The 17,425-nt window shown below is 34.2% G+C and overlaps 1 long non-coding RNA gene across 2 annotated transcripts; it reads right to left on the bottom strand.

Annotated features, from left to right (window-relative positions):
* Nucleotides 1–9,646: 9,646 nt before the first annotated feature.
* Nucleotides 9,647–12,374, bottom strand: LOC125673826 (uncharacterized). Of its 2 annotated transcripts, XR_008801743.1 has the most exons (4): nt 12,255–12,374; nt 11,157–11,457; nt 10,153–10,233; nt 9,647–9,794 (listed from the first exon to the last, which is right to left on the bottom strand). It is a non-coding gene; the product is annotated as an uncharacterized LOC125673826 (long non-coding RNA). The 2 variants fall into 2 exon arrangements; XR_007369781.2 differs by lacking the exon at nt 12,255–12,374 and having other exon boundaries at nt 11,157–11,554.
* Nucleotides 12,375–17,425: the final 5,051 nt, after the last annotated feature.

Raw genomic sequence — 17,425 nt, 5'->3', positions numbered from 1 at the left:
TACAGGTTTGCATGAGAATATGATAACCCTGTTTAGAAATTATATGAATAGTTTTCAGAATTGATATTAATGAAGGCATATGTCCCCCAATTTCAAAAGGAAAGGAGCATATATATAAATCTACTTGTGCCCACAGATATTTTCCACAAGAAACTTGGAAGTCTACAGCAATTTTTTTCTCCAGTTCCAGTGTCACCCCCGCTTTTTGTTTAGAAAGGATATCACTACATTACGTACGTGACGTACGTAATGGAGTGATATCCTTTCTTTGTGATCTATTTTGAATTATTTACTGGGTGTTACAAGTGTTGCACAGTTACAGAACTGTATCAAAATTAACAGCAACAACGACGATAATGACCAGTCTGGGTGTTTTTCGTGTTGTCCGTTGTGTTCTCAGGGGATTGTGGGTGTATTCTCGGGGGATTGTGGGTATGTTCTCAGGGGATTGTGGGTGTGTTCTCAGGTCATTGTGGGTGTGTTCTCAGGGGATTGTGGGTGTGTTCTCAGGGCATTGTGGTGTGTTATCAGGGCATTGTGGGTGATGTAATGTGTTTTAACTTCTTAACATTGGAATTCATTTATCATTCGAAATTATTATAAAAATCTGAAATAGAGTGATTAATATTATTTTCTTTTAAAAGCTTCTCTGATCCATTGTACCCCTTTCCTTTCTCTCTCAAATAGAACAATATTTTATTTGAATATATCTTATTGTATAAGTGCATAATATACAAGCGATTTGAACACAAGTCTTTCAACTTACAGGGTTCTCACCTTAAATACAACTGTCATTATACTAATTAATATGACAAATAGGCGGTAGTAATAACATAAAATCTTCCAGAATCCTTGATGAACTTTTGAACAGAGGAAAGATATGTTGGTATATTTCGAAATGTTGAGCTTCGTCTCCCCATAAAAATAAGTGACAATCAATATTTAAATAATTGAGAAAAATTTAAAAGACTTCTTAATAACTGACCTCTGGCATTATTATATTTGTTACGTACACAGAAAAAATGCCATGAGTCCTCAGGTAAACCACCCGAACAATTGGGACTTTCAATAATATTTTTTAAAAACAAATCATGATTCAAAATGCAGTTACAATGTTTGAGTTTGGTGTGAATGGTGTGAAGTCTTTTTCCAATAATATCCGTACTTGTAAGTGTTCATGCACTTTTTAAAACGTCCTCTTGTTTTAAACATCAGGAGTAGAATTAAGTTGATATTTTTTGAGTAATCCTAAATTCACCAATGTGAATAATGAAGTGAATTTGAACTATGTTAAAAGCCTTCTCTCAAGGGGTCCACCTTAATCTTATGTACTCGCTTAGTTTGTTTTTAATTACTATTTTTTGACAAGTAGGTTTGTGTTTCATAATATAAGTTATCGATACCCAGCTTGAAAAAGGTTCTAGACTCGTATGACAAATTTAGAACCATGCCATTTACTTGTTGTTTAGTGGTGATGATTAATTAGAGGGACACGAAAGGAAGATAATTTACACGGGATAGAGCAGAGAATGACCTAAACACCTTACGACACACAGAGGAATGCCACTCATCGCCAGCATTGGTGATGCACCAACTATTCAGTATTGTGGCACATAATTAATTGTTTACTATTCAAGTCAGAAATCACTGAAATATATCAGTGGTTTTCACCTATATTTATTTGTCGTTTACGCTATGAACATTCATACCAACATTCCAGATACAGTGGCGGTTCTGCAGGGGATCTCACGGGGGGGGGGGGGGTGCAATTTTTCCATCTATATCAAGAAAAAACCTGAGATAGATTACCTGTCCCTATCACCAGTTGTTAATGTTTCCCCTGTCTGTCGCAAGTACTTCGGGGGGGGGGGGGGGGGGGGCGGGGGGGGGGGTCCTACAAAGTAGCCAGACCCGTGTGTAGAAACTAAATGTTTAGCATATCTGTAACCCACAAATAAAGTATCTATTTTCAGGTACGTACTTTTGTCTAGCAAGACAGGGTAGAAATGCTTCTTTTTTTTTTTTTTTTTAAATTTATATTTATGGCGAAGAGTCATGATGTGTATTCATTAAAATGTACTGGATTCCCACCTTAATGGTGGACATTGTGCGCTGCTATAGGTTGTTTTCCTACCTGTATGGAAATAAACACGCACGATTTGCCCCAAAACGCGCCTACAGATATGATCGAGTTACGTAACGGTGTACTATTACCCGAGTTTATTCATTGATATACAGGGGCTCTCTGTTTCTGTCTGCATTAGTGATGAGCGCATTTTAGTAAAGATAGCTCTAGATCCCAGTTTTTGTTACCAAAAACAAGTTGCTGTCCTTTAAAAGGGGGACTGCAATACATGGACCATAGGCATGTGTTTCTGACATAAAGTGAATATTCTAGGTAGAAATTTAAATGTATTTTTTTTTAAATGTTGAAACATACAAATATTTCCTTTTAAGTATCATTGCTATGGCTGTAATGACATAAAGGCCTAATGGGTATATTAAATATTTGTAGCTTAAATAACTTTTATCCTCAGAAATAAGTGTCATCCTTGTATTTGATTTGGACCGTTAAGTTCAACAGAGGACAAAAATGACACACTCTGATCTAGATAATAAGTTAACGTTTAAGTTTCATGCGTGTGTTACCTAATCCAGGGATATAAATCTGGCAACAAAATAATACCTTAATCCAGAGATATAAATCTGGCCATAAAATAATACCTTAATCCAGGAATATAAATCTGACCATAAAATAATACCTTAATCCAGGAATATAAATCTGGCCATAAAATAATACCTTAATCCAGGGATATAAATCTGGCAACAGAATGTTTGATGCTCGCAAGCTTGAATGTTGTTTTTCATTTCAAAATCTCAGTGCAATTTTACAACTGATGTCCATTTTAAGGTGTGAACAACAATATATTATATGTACTTCCTTTGTTGAGTGTTGTTGAGGTGGCCATGTAACTATTTATAAATGAATAAATTGGGACTCCATAACATTCATCGTTTTTGATTGAAAACACTAAAACTGTTTTTCACAAATAAAACCATACTGTATATACATTTGTATATATATTTTTCATAATGTTTTCCTTCTGTGTTATGTAATAATAAAATAAATTCTTTTATTTAGACAGGATAGCACAATTAGTACAAATGCCTAGTTTACATTGTGATCCTGTATAAAACATATTCACAGACATGCAGATAAATGAGAGAATAGAAAAATAGATAGCATAATATAAAATATATACATAAAATATGCACACGATATCACTGGGGGAAAAACATAAACATATACATCATATCTATATAGTACTTATTTGAGTAATGATGCTGCAAATATGCTGATTTAAAAGATGTAATAGAACCACAGCTTCTGACAGACTCGGGCAACTGATTCCATAAAATTGTGGAGGATACCTTAAAAGACCGTTTATAATATTCAGTTCGAACTTTTGGTAAATATAAAATGCCACTATCGCAACTTCTTGTGTTCTGGAACTAACTTGGCTGACAAAACTAAAAACGTTCATATATTCTGGTGTCATGTTATTAAGAACCTTAAAAGCAAGCACTAATTTTCTATATACAAAATAATCATGAACAATTATCCATTTAAGAACACTAAAAATATCAGCTGTAGAAGTCTGAGTTACTTTTACCTTCAATATAATTCTGGCTGTCCTTTTCTGTAATTTAAAAGGTCTGTCAATAAAAAGCCTGTTTTTGGCTGAGCACCAAACTGTGCAAACTGAGGAAATATAACAAGTGTTATACATGTGTTAAATATTACATAGGTAAACATTGCATTTCATATATTTTGCAGATATTTTCTCACATACCAACTTGCACATGAATTCGAACAATGTGATACTTTTACAAGCTATGGAAAAGAAGAAGAAAAAATAGAATGTAGTCCTGACTTTGGACAAGTATACTATATTACATACATACAATGTCATTCTACTTCCAGCATAGCTTTCCATTGTTCCCAGATAGAATCAAATTTATCAACAGAAATATATTTTTCAACGTTATAATTGGCTTTTAGAGTATTTATCAATTCAAGTAAATATGGCGTTTTTCCGCATTTCAAACAGCTAAAACTATAATGTTTGGCATACAGTATTATGAAGTTTATAACCAAAAAAAAAAAAAAAAAAAAAAAAAAAAAGAATCATGAGTAAAAGGTACCTCTCCAAAAATTACTTTTTTTTTTGGCATTAAAAACTGTAGGTTTTGACGTAATATGAATATAAATAAATATAAATATATAGACTAAAACCATTCCAAATTTGCAGAACATTTTCGAACATTCACATTCGCTATTACAGAGAGTGCAGATATCATCTATTATTTAGATTTTTTGAAGATAAGATTTAACAGCACTATTGTATGTAAAATTCTATACTCTAACCAGTGGATATATAACAGTTGGTAGGTACGTTAAAACACACTTTAAATATATCCTTGAACTCCACCTCTGTATATCCTTTCAATCGCATTTCATCATTCCATTTTGAAAAAGCAGTTGGCTCCACACTGTTTGTATCGATATTTTTATGAGCAGCTTTTATGCATTTATCAGTCAACAACAGTATTTTATATAACATTGGTAAATACGGGCGATAACCTTATAAAACCATGTCTCGAAAATTGTGTCTCTTTAGAAACTTTGAAATTGCACAATTAATTATTTAATGCTATCATATTTCATAAAACATAACGGCGAATCATATATCTTTTCATTCTCTTGTTTATGAAACATTGCTGATTCCGATCAATATATACTTGTGCATGCGCAGACTAACTTGTCCGACCACGTCCGTCCTGGTAGAATTGGAACATTGCTCGGCCTTTTCCGTCAAGTCGAGATGTTTTTTCTCGGTTTGACGGAGAAAATTGAACGATGTTGCGATTGGCTCTCGAGAAAACGTACACTTGTGAATGCGCAAGCTGACGTCCGGCAATACCTCGCTTATGAAAGGCGAATATAACGAACAGTGATCAATCTCATAACTCTTATAAGTAATACAAAATAGAGAGTTGGGCAAACACGGACCCCTGGATATACCAGAGGTGAGATCAGGTGCCTCGGAGGAGTAAACATCCCCCATCGACCGAGGGTACCTGTAAAGTGCGAAACGAAACGAAACCTACCGAAACGAAACCTATTGTAAAACCGAACTCTTTTAATTATAATAATTAAAAATAGTATCTTAGGCCCCTGTGAAAGTTACCACACATAAATAAAATTCGCCTCCCCTTTGATGTAGGCTTTGGGCTAAGATACAATTTTTAATTATTATAATTTAAAAAGTTCGGTTATACAATCTGTTTCGTTTCGTTTCAGTGGGTTTTAATTCGTTTCGGTATACAGTGAAACTTCTCCAAACCGGCCCCTCACAAAACCGGTTCTCCCTGAATATCGGCCGATTTTCAACATCCCGGCAGAAACCTTAACATTTCCTTACAAAGAAAGTCTCACAAAACCGGCCACCCCTGAAAACCGGACATCGGCCACTTTTTAAAGTACAATTGTTAACAAACATGTGTAATTTACCTTTATAATACCGGCCACTATTTGAAGACTAGAACATTTTGGCCAGATGGATGATTAAGATCGGCCAGGTGTGAAAAATGACTGACCTACTGGCCAGGTGGGAAATTATCTACCGGAGGTGTGAAAAACACAAGTGGCCTCTATAAGTTCTATAGTTTCTTATTGTCCAGGGTGTTAATTGGTGCTTGGCTAATCCAAGTGACCCTTTCAAATTTCTGTACGAAATGTTATAAACAGATACGCACATATTGAATGAATACAATCAATCCGCCATATTGTTGCACCATGGATATAAGCGGCAGTTAATAAACAACAAACCCATGACTGTTAATGATAATTTTCAATAGATAAATGATTTTTGGGGGGTTTCCATAGACTTAAAATTCCTAAGAAACATCAAAATTAAAATTATATATTTACTACTGTACTTTTCAAAAACGTCAAAACAAATTTGTTAACGATATAAGCAATGGACGTAAACAAAGTTTTTATAGGTAAGAGGAATTCCAATAATAGGCCATTAAAAGACCTCTGTGTTTTCTTTATGTATCCCGTTATAAATTTTTAGTTAAAATTAGATGATTGCAGCAAGACTATTTCTCGTAATACTTACCTGTAGGTACGAGCGGACTAGTTTGATCTCCACCGATAATTGACCAGAGATCCCCATATCAAAGTGAGCAGTACCTACTCTGTGTATTCATTGCAGCAATAAAATGGCCATGTGTTTGTTTTGTTTATGAAAACATAAGCCGAAATTCTACATAAATGCTGCTAGTCTACAGATTTCTATACATATATCAAATGCAGTTTTATTTAAACAGAATGTTTTCCATTATTTATGCATGTCAATGTAAAAATGTTTATTCATGTTTAAATAGTTTTAGTGCTATAAATTGAAAGTAAACATGTTAGTAAATTATTTTGTTTTATTTCCAATAGTGAAATAATAGTCCTTGAACACCATATTATATGGTTTGTATGTCAATGAAATATCTAAAAAAAAAAAATTGAGCTGAAACGTCTCTAAATGCTAAATTCTCGTTATACCGGCCTGTATTTCGTTTCGTTTCGGTAGATTTCGTTTCGTTTCGTTTCAATTTCGTTCGCACTTTACAGGTACCCCATCGACCGGTCACACCCACCGTGAGCTCCATATATTGATCAGGTAAACGGAGTTATCCGTAGTCAAAATCGGTGTGCCTATATATTTTCTGCGTGGACCTCAAGGTCAATGCAAAGACCAAACATGCAAAAAAAAAGTTTATATTGTTGGTTTACTTATTCATTTTGTTTTATTTAGATGTTCAATGACTTCATAAATTGGTCTGGTTTGAATATATTTTCATTGCACTGTGTCTTTGTCCCTGATGACAGTAAATACCATATGAAATATACTAATTGTGTCTCGCATGGATCACACGGCTTTAACCAGTGGCAAAATGGGTGTGATAAAATACAAATAGATCCATGGTCTAGTTCAGAATATTTTTTTTTTTTGTTTCGTTACACAAATATGTTTTTTTTTAATGAATTCATATATTTGCTTAAGTAATAAATTTACCAATTTGAGATTAATCATCACTTTGGGACACCGAGTGGGAGTTGTACATGCATAATTCTTATCTTGGAATGTTGATTGTATATTTTTTAACGTCCCGCTCGACGAAGGGCTGCAAAATTTAGGCCTATGCTTTCGACAAGGAGTGATCTTTATCGTGCCACACCTGCTGTGACACGGGGCCTCAGTTTTTGCGGTCTTATCAGCAGGACCGCTCCGTTTAGTCGCCTCTAATGACAAGCAAGGGGTATTGAGGACCTATTCTAACCCGAATTCCCCCCGGCATTGACCAAGCGGACTTTACATTACCTATACACGTATCTTTGTTACCGAGTATTTGCAAATAAAAGTGGGAGTGGAGGACATTATTTCCTATAGCAATGAACAAGGAATGTTTTTTTGTTTTTGTTAGATAAAATGATATTATGTACGTATTTGTGCATTTACATAAAAATATTTACACTGCTTGTAATTGGTTTATGTGAAGAAGCTGATAAAAATAACCCCTCTTCTCCTGTTGTCAGAGTCTGGCAGATATCGTTTGTAGTTCAATGGGGTTTGGCTACATTTGACCAACTTTCAAAGTTTAACAAATTTTATAGGCATTATTCAGTAGTCTATAAAAATAATGTTTATAACTGATTACAGATATAGCGGTGTAATAGCGAGTCAAAGTTAATGTGTTAAAACAGGGACGTACACATTACAGCAGATCACAGAATACCAAGTTGTCAGGAATGAATGACTATACCTCCCAGAATTCCCTGAACACGCAAGCGCATTTGAAGTTCAATATCTATACTATAGATGGGGCGGTCCTTCGGATGAGACCGCAAAAACCGAGGTCCCGTGTCACAGCAGGCACGATAAAGGTCCCTCCTTGCTCAAAGACCGTAAGCGCCGAGCATAGGCTTAAATATCACAACCCTTCACCGGCAATGGTGATATCTCCATGTGAGTGAATGATTCTCGATATAAAATACACAATCAATCAATCAGTTTTCAAACAAATCGGAATTGTGATTTCCTTACAAGACGCGTCACACCAGGGATTGTTCCTCTTATATCTTCTGGATTCTCAGGGACAGCCCTTCAGAGGATTTCAAAGGTGTTTTTACATAATTAATAACAGTAGCGCATGATAATGATGCAGGCATCAACATTTAATTTGCCCTGTTTAGTTGAATAGGGTATCCAATTTATCAAAATCGGTATTTTCATATCAAATGACGTTTTTATGCATGGTTAGGTATTTTATAGTGTGGCTGATACGTCCTTCTTTCAATAAACAGGTTACTGACAAATAAATTGATGATACATAGATTTCAACAATCTGTTTAAAGTCATGCAGCATTTCACAAATTCTATCATCGTGATGATAATCTTATTCTATCACTTTTATAACGATTTTATTTGCAAATACTACTTGTCGTTAAGTGGAATGTTGTTTAACGTGTTTCATACCAATTGTGAAGCCATTCTTTGTATACTGATTTTAACTAAGGATTACTCCGTGTACGTGATCAAGATAAAGGTCTCACACGGTGGGTGTGGCCGGTCAACAGTGATTGCTTACTCTTCCTATGTCTGGTGTCTAGGAGTCCGTGTTCTTGAGTTTGTTTTCTTTTAATATAGGATTATCATTTTGATCTTCATAATTTTCATATGGACGATTTTATAACCACTCACTGTGTTATAACATGTTGTTACCGGGTCAAATACGGCAAATCTGTTTATATCATGACAATATTTATTGTACATTTTACTCCATAGTTGAAACATGTATCGGGATATTTAGGTTTTTCTGAAGAAAATTCGCCATTTATGCATTCCATCGAGTTCATGAAACCAAATCCAATTGTATATACATCTTATTTGAATTTCCTCTAATTAACATACAATTCTGATTGTCAAGATTCTTAAATAAAAATATTTTCACCACTGTTTAGCTTGATTAATTTAATATTCATTTTCGAATTTATTCCCGCGGGGATCCGGGTTAGAATATGTCCTCAGTACCTCTTGCATATCGTAAGAGGCGACTAATTGGGGCGGTCCTTCGGATTAGACGGCAAAAACCGAGGTCCCGCGTCACAGCAGGTGTGGCACGATAAAGATCCCTCCCTGCTCAAAGGCCATAAGCGCCGAGCATAGGCTTAAACTTTACAGCCCCTTACCGGCAGTGGTGACGTCTCCATATAAGTGAAATATTCTCGAAAGGGACGTTAAACAATATCTAATTAATCAATCAATCGAATTTATTGGATTTATATCAAACTCAGAAAGCCAATAAATTGCTTGGAACACAAAATAAGGAAAACAAAATCCATTCTATTTTATAGGGGAAATTGCTAAGTTTGTAAATCAAACTTCACCTCTATTCCATAGGCATATATCTTAGCTCAGAGGCATACATGATATGTAATAAGTAAATATATTTGATCAAAAGAACATTTTCCTTCTCATAAGAGAGATAACTCGGTGAAATTAAATTGAAACTCACACTCTACAACAGTTATCCTAATTCTTTATTTACATGTCAAACAGAAATCAATAATCACAAACACATATAAAAATAAAAACAATAAACCCATCAAATGCTAAAAAAAATCTTTTCTGAGTATAGATTTTCCTCCTAGCTGCCCAGTGACCTCGATCCTGCAATATTCAGAGATAAAGATGTGTAAGGCAGTGGAATACCTTTACTTTGTTCTCATTATACACGATACTTTATCTTTAAATACTGTTGACTTCAGATCTATCTTGACTTAATATTTAATCTATGAGATACTGAAAATCCATATTGACGTAATATGTACAGGAGACGCTATTGTATTTATGTTTGTCTATAATGTATTGTAGATCTAGGTTGACTTGATATGCTGCAAATTTGTGTTGAATTGATATTTCTCTTTCATGTATTGCAGACTTTATGTTGATCTAACATTTTATCTAAAACCTACTACAGATCTGTGTTAGATCTATATTTCATCTATATCTTTAGATATGTACTCACTATCGGTCCTGTTCATTCGTAATCTAAAGCCATCCTTGAGAGTGCCAGACTTAATGAATCTTCGGAGAGCTGCTGCCTATCCTGTAAATAATGATAGCCGTAAACTTGGAGTTTCCAACACTTAATCACGTGGACAAATGAGTTTATCATTCGATTAATATTAGTTGATCAAAATGTTTGGCCTTTTAATTGTTTTTTTAAAAATCTAATTTAATTTAATTTTATCTTTATTCATTGGGGTGGGTGGGTGTTACGCCGCTTTTGTTCTAATCACACACAATATATGTTAGAAGTGTTTCCTATGCTGTAACATACACTATTCTAAGCCATATGATCTTTAAAATTCTATTATTTGCACAAAGCACAAATATGATTTTGCTTCCGTGAGAGTACCAGACGTAACGAATATTCGGAGAAGTGTTGTATACCCTTCAGGTAAACAATGATAGCCTTATACTTGAACTTCCTGCAGCAAGTGTCCAACACTTAATCCTGTGGACAAATGGTGTTATCATTTCATTAGAATAAGTTGATAAACACTTCTGTCCAACAAAGCACATTGTTAAAACTAAGAAAGAACCAGAGCCACGAATAGCCACACATGGCCCTTAGTCAGAACATGATATTCGTGGCTCTTGTACTTTCTCCATTGTGTGGTGTTTTTTTTTTAAATATTCATTATTAATTTTATTTTTTGTTTTGGGTTTCACGCCGATTTCGTTTTACTCATACAAAATCATTATATATAACGTACACTTTAAGCTATACAATTTTGAAATTTTTATTATTTGTACAAAACATGAATATGATTTTCCTTTTATGATTAATGTTGATATAAATATTGTCCTGCTAGATCAAATCGTCCTATCTGTTTAGTATCTATATTCATATATTATCATGGGGTCTTATTAATCTTTCAGGTGTATATTTTGTGTAAATATTGAGAGATATGTCACAAGCAGGTAAGGAATATACACCATAGCTAAAAGAAATTTGTTGCATACTTTCAATATCCGGTAGACGCAGCCTCCTGGGTCTCCTCGTACGGTAACATTTTTCCTGACCACACTTTTCTTGGGACTTATGTACTTTGTCACTTTCACTGTTATTTTGTCACATTTTCCTAAAGATTCTAATGTTTTTAAAATCCACAGTCGCCTGTTGTCTGCTGATACCCAAACTCCTTTCTTCTTGATCACGCTGATTTTGGGAATGTCCTCTATACAGCATCGTTTTAATAATATGTTGTCAACAGTCTCTCCAATGAACTTGCATGTATCTGTATGCTCGGCTTTCTCACTGAAACTGCATGAAATTGAAGACTGACTGTAGTGTATTTCTGACGGGGCTAACTCCATTTGAGGCATTTTGTTAAAACAAGGGATTACATGTATAGTATATCTACTAGCGTTTGTTTATATATTGGATTTGAAAACTATTTTTGAACATCCAATATTTCCAGTTCTATTTATAGGATATGAAAACAATAGTTCACGAATAGATAAGTTGTCTCACTACGTGCAGTGTTTTCAGAAAATGAACAGGTATACGACATATTCAATACTGGATTTTTGGAAACAAATAAATTTAGTGTCAAAATGTAATGTCAAATTCTGCGTGCCTAAATGTTTCATCGGTGATATATCTATTCAAAGATTGATCAAGACAAACAGTTTTTGAAGTATTATCATTACACCATAGTAGTATTTGTACCATCAAACAATGATCAACTATTAATACCAGTTTAATTACAGTTATAATAATTTGATTGTATACGTTATTAATTTAAGTTTTCACCCGCTATTTTAATTGAAACAACATTTTATTCAATATTTAATGCTACTGGACAGCAAGATAGTCCTATCTTGGCCCAGCCCCTCCTTGATTACAAAAGATCAAATCAATTCATAAATAATATAATGAGAGTTGTATATGATAGCCAACTAAATATGACGGAAAGAAAAAAAACTACCTAGAACTTCTCAATGCCTTGGATGAAGAGAAGAAAAATTCATATATATATATATATATAGAGATAAACAATATATATATATATATATGCACACAACAGCAATAAAATGAAAGAATACACATGTACGTACAATAAATGCAGTTCGTTGTTCTGACATTTCATCTGATATATTATATTCCACTTTTTTTCTGTCTCATGAAGAATTCTAACTATCACGCATTTTATAGATTACATGACCGAAAACAAAAATTCGTAAACGTGACGAGTTTGAAACCAGTTTTCAAGTTTTTGTTTTGTTTTTGTTTCAAAGAAAATGTCATGTTAATGAACAGCATATATGTTATGTATCAATAGGCAAAACATATATAAAGAAGAAAAGATAGATATACACGTGTATTTCTGAATGCTGCCATGTGCATTAGGGGGTAACACCTCACGTAGAATACATTCCATTCCTTACCCCATGTCAGTACTACAAGAGGACAGGTCCTCTCCTTTTAGTTGGGGAAAAACATGTATAACCACATTGACAGTTCATAAAACAGCTTCACATTTAATCTAGTTTCTAATTTCTTATAAATTTCGTAGTAATATATTTTGTAGTAATATAAAAGATTGTTTTTCACGTAAATTTTAATCTCCTTGTCTGTCTCTGGTCTCTTTTCAAATCTTAATTTCATTTTAATTTTGTTTACAAGGAAAGCAATATTAGATAACAAAGATTGAGAAGCTGTGTTTCGGTTTTCGACAAAAAATAAATAACAATGTGTTTCCACTAAATGTTTAAATGGCATACATTTCGCGCGACTTCCCATATTTATTTAACATTTTTACAATCAAATATCAAGTGTTTTATATCCTCCGTCAATTTACAGCTATTGCATGAATTTGAAACGTTTTTGTTTCAGATACTCACGGATTTATTATTGTTCAATAGATTATGTAGAAGTTTGAAATTGAATTCAGCAAGTTGTTTATCTCTGCATTTTATTGTTTTTATGTATAAATTGATTTTCTGTGTTCTTTGAAGTTCACATTAAGAAATTTTGTCAGCGTTTTCTCAAAATACGGTTTAATGAATTTTTTGTTAATGAAAATCTTATTCAACATTTTACAACTAAATTCGTCTAAAAGTACTTATTTTTTTCTTGCTCAATAAGAATGTGTCATCATTATACTAATAAACTTATTTTTATTTCTGTCTTGCATCTCTTCTACTTGTTTTAAAGTTTGTGTAAGCAAATTATGCTCGCAAAATCAGTTAGATTTGTAGTGTATTGTATTAGAAACATATTCTATGTCATGAAAGTTTCCCTCTTGCTCATATATATCCTTTACGTATATATCCCCTCCTTTTGCACGATGAGTGTAAAATGATGAATGCTTTTTTATTTGGAAATTTTCATTTAGCCAGATACATGTCTAGGTTGTGATAGAGCCTCGTCTACTGATGCATATATTTTTTTCTTTAAGTTTGCATTCATTAAACGCACACAAAACTTCACTGTAAAAGGTTGGTATTTTTAAAAAAAGTATTTTTAAGATCCACACTGATTTTTACTACGGATATTTCTGTTTACCTGATCAAGAGATACGGCTCACAGCGGGTGTGATCGACAGGGGGTGATTACTCCTCCTAGGCACCCAATCCCACCTCTGGTGTGTCCAGGGGTCCGTGTTTTCCCAACTATCTATTTTGTATTGCTTATAGAAGTTATGAGATTGATCACTGTTCGTTATCTTCACCTTGCATCACAGATATTCGTATTGATAGTTTTCAACAAATAGATTAAATCTTTTGATTTTTTACTTATACATGATTTGAAAAAGGTTTTCATTGTAGTATATATTTTTGGATATGCGCTTTATTCACATAGCTTTTAACGATTTGAATTGACTTTCCACATCGACAATCCCGACTCCACCATCAACAATATTCCCAATTACTGTATTTCGTTTAATTCTGTCGCGTTTTCCCCAAAGAAAATTAAAAAAAAAACAACCAATTTTTGAATAATCCTCAATGTATTCAGAATCGTGGTACTATAATATAGTTGTGTAAGTGCTAAGGTATTTGTAGTACGGTAAGTTTTCTATTTTTTCACATGTCAACCCCCCCCCCCCCAATTACTTAACCTTATCACTCCAGTTTTGCTCATAACATTCGTTCAATAATATGACCAATATATATCCCAAAACATCGGACAGGGTCATTTGTAATTTTAACATCGCAGATAGTTTCATATCTATTTATAAGGAGTTCAAGTAAAATCCCTTTTGTTTTCTTCATGTTTAATTACATACCTGGAGTTCGACTAAAGTTATTAAGTCTATCGGGTTTTGCATAGACTTTATATCTAATAATGGCAATGACGCATCATCTGCATGCTGAGAAGTTTTATTTCTCTGTTTGTGAAACCTTTTATATTTTCAGCGGTCTTCATTTTAATGACATTATTTCGACAACAAAAAGAAACATTATTGCTGAAACTGGACATCTTTGTTTGATTCCCCTTTTCATCAAGTATGTTTTAGAAATCCAACAATTATTTCTTATTCGAAAGACTGGATTTTCATTTAGGAATGTTATAATTTTAAAAACTGAGGACCAAAATAAAATTTTTTCGAATACCTTAAACAGAAAGTTCCAATCTATAGAGTCAAAATCTTTTTGAAAGTCTATAAAGAATATCTTCTTCATTATTTGATTCACAATATTCAAATATATCTATCAGAAGCCGTGCATTTGTACCAATAAATCTACCTTTGATGTATGCCGTTTGATCTTTACTTATGAATTTATCAATGACTTGTTGTAAGCTTTTTGCGAAGAAAAAGGCGAGTATCTTATAATAGTTAGTCACGCTAATTGGATTTTTGTGCAAAAGACATTTCGTTGTTTTCAAAACTTTGCTTAAGTAAATTGTGGTAGTGTGAGTGATATGGCATTCCTACTAGCTCTGGCTAGTGGGTTAACCCTTTAGCTCGATTGGTGAGTGCTGGACTTGTTTGCCAGAGACCCAGGTTCAAATTCCATCAGAGGCATGTCTCTGTTACATATGACGCCCACGTTGGGACCTGGGATATCTCTGGCGGGTGAGAGAGATTGCAACTCAGTACTTCGCCTCACAGGTGTTGGCACTCCGGAAGAGTCAGGGACGACTCTTAAAAAGGAGGGGAACAATGTGGTAGTGTGAGTGATATGGCATTCCTACTAGCTCTGGCTAGTGGATTAACCATTTAGCTCGATTGGTAGAGTGCTGGAATTCTGTGCCAGAGACACGGGTTCAAATCTCATCAGAGGCTTTAAAATCTCTCTGTTGCAAATTTGTAGTAATCAATCTTTTATTTTTTATAGCGTGTTCACATTCAGTAAGCGTTGGGAATTCATCACAGTGTTGTCTTTCTTAACTCGATAGCTGTATGCATTTCACTTCGTTTAAGTACATATGGATAAGATTTTCAATATATATATTATTACTTGCATATAGCGCTTCGTAGAATTCACACAATTTATTCATTATATCGCCAGTTTTATTAACTATTTCATTAGTTCCTGTTTTTATTTCGAGTATTACTTTTGATTGTTATGTTTGTCGTTCTAATCTTAAGAAATAAGGTGTATTTTGTCGCCTTTTTCTATTAAATTTTGAATCTATTGATTTCATTTTTTCAATTTCTCCTTAGCCGCCTGCAGCATCACACCAATATCCTTTTGACTCGTGTTGGATGAAGGCGCTAGCGTTGATCCAGATCGTTGTTTGTATGTCGGCTTGTTGTTTTTCCTTAGGTCGGCATGTTCTTGCCAGCCCACGCATTGGATTTCGTGTGCAGTCTTTGCGTAAGGTTGAGGTCATCGCCCCAGAAGTCATCATAAGTAACTTCCACAAAAGTAGTAGTTTATTTTAGCTGTTGTAAGAGTTTGACGGAATTCTTCAACTTGATCAACGTTGTATCGGATTGTATCCTTCATAGTTTTTTCTGTAGGATAACCATGCGGCAGAAGGAACAATGTGGTTGCCAATACGTTTGGCTTCCAACGCTGATCTGGCTTCTCTTAATTTTTTCTGCGGCCAGCAAGTCTCCCTATTGTAGGGCATTAGACCATTGGAGCCATTGGAACTGTTCTCCAAAAGCATTTAATGAACAGGGAAAGAAGTTAGACAGAATATTGTCTTCGCCTTTGAACGTTATAATGGAAGAAGAAAGTTGATTTTTGTATTTTGGGCAACCTTCATCCCCTGGCTTGTGTCCAGCTTGAAGACAGATCTTACATTTAGGCCCCTCCTTGCACTCATGTGTGAAAAGTTGGTTACTCCAGCAAATTCGACATTTCTTTACTAGTGTAGTCTTGGGCTGTCCGTATTGATAGATATTACACTGGCGACCCAAGCAATAGCTTCTCCGAGGAAGGAATGTATTTTCGGGTAGCGGTTCTATGTATACTATTCTGTTTCCACTGAGGACGTGACGCCATCTCAAGTGTGTAAGGGTTACTGATCCTATCAAATTTAACTTTGTTCTTGAGGTTGGCACCTAGCTTTCTTAACATATTTTCAATTTCACTGTTACCCATTGAGGGGGACACGGCAGACACAGTTACTTTAAAATTTCATTTGCTTTTGTGAGTGGTCTAAGTAGAAATGAGTTCCTATCATGCACACAAAGTTTTGATCGTGTAGCTCTATCCCATGTTCTGTTGATTAAGGTATTCAATTTACCAAAATCGGTATTTTCGTATTAAATTAAGGTTTTGTGCATTGTTATGTATTTTTGTGGTTTGGTTAATACATGCTTTATTTAACAAACAGGCTACTGACAAATAAATTGATGTTACATGGAATTCAACAATCAGTTTAAAGTCATGCAGCATTTCACAAATTCTATCACTCTTATAACGATTTTATTTGCAAATACTACTTGTCGTGAAGTGAAAGGTTGTTTAACGTGTTTCATACCAATTGTTAAGCCATTCTTTGTATACTGATTTTAACTAAGGATTACTCCGTTTACGTGATCAACATAAAGGACTCGCACGGTGGGTGTGGCCGATCAACAGTGATTGCGCGCATGCTTAAGCTTTCTATGTCTGGTGTTTCTAGATCTCCGTGTTTGCCGTGTTCTTGAGTTTGTATTCTTTATAGGATTATCAGATTGATCACTGTTCGTTATCTTCACCATTTTCATATAGACGATTTCATAACCACTCACTGTGTTATAACATATTGCTTTCGGGTTAAAGACGGCAAATCTGTTTATATCATGACAATATTTATTGTACATTTTACTCCATAGCTAAAA

The sequence above is a fragment of the Ostrea edulis genome, chromosome 3 (assembly GCF_947568905.1).
Source record: "Ostrea edulis chromosome 3, xbOstEdul1.1, whole genome shotgun sequence".
In the NCBI taxonomy this organism is placed as follows: domain Eukaryota; kingdom Metazoa; phylum Mollusca; class Bivalvia; order Ostreida; family Ostreidae; genus Ostrea; species Ostrea edulis.
This window is presented reverse-complemented; position numbering and strand designations above follow the sequence as displayed.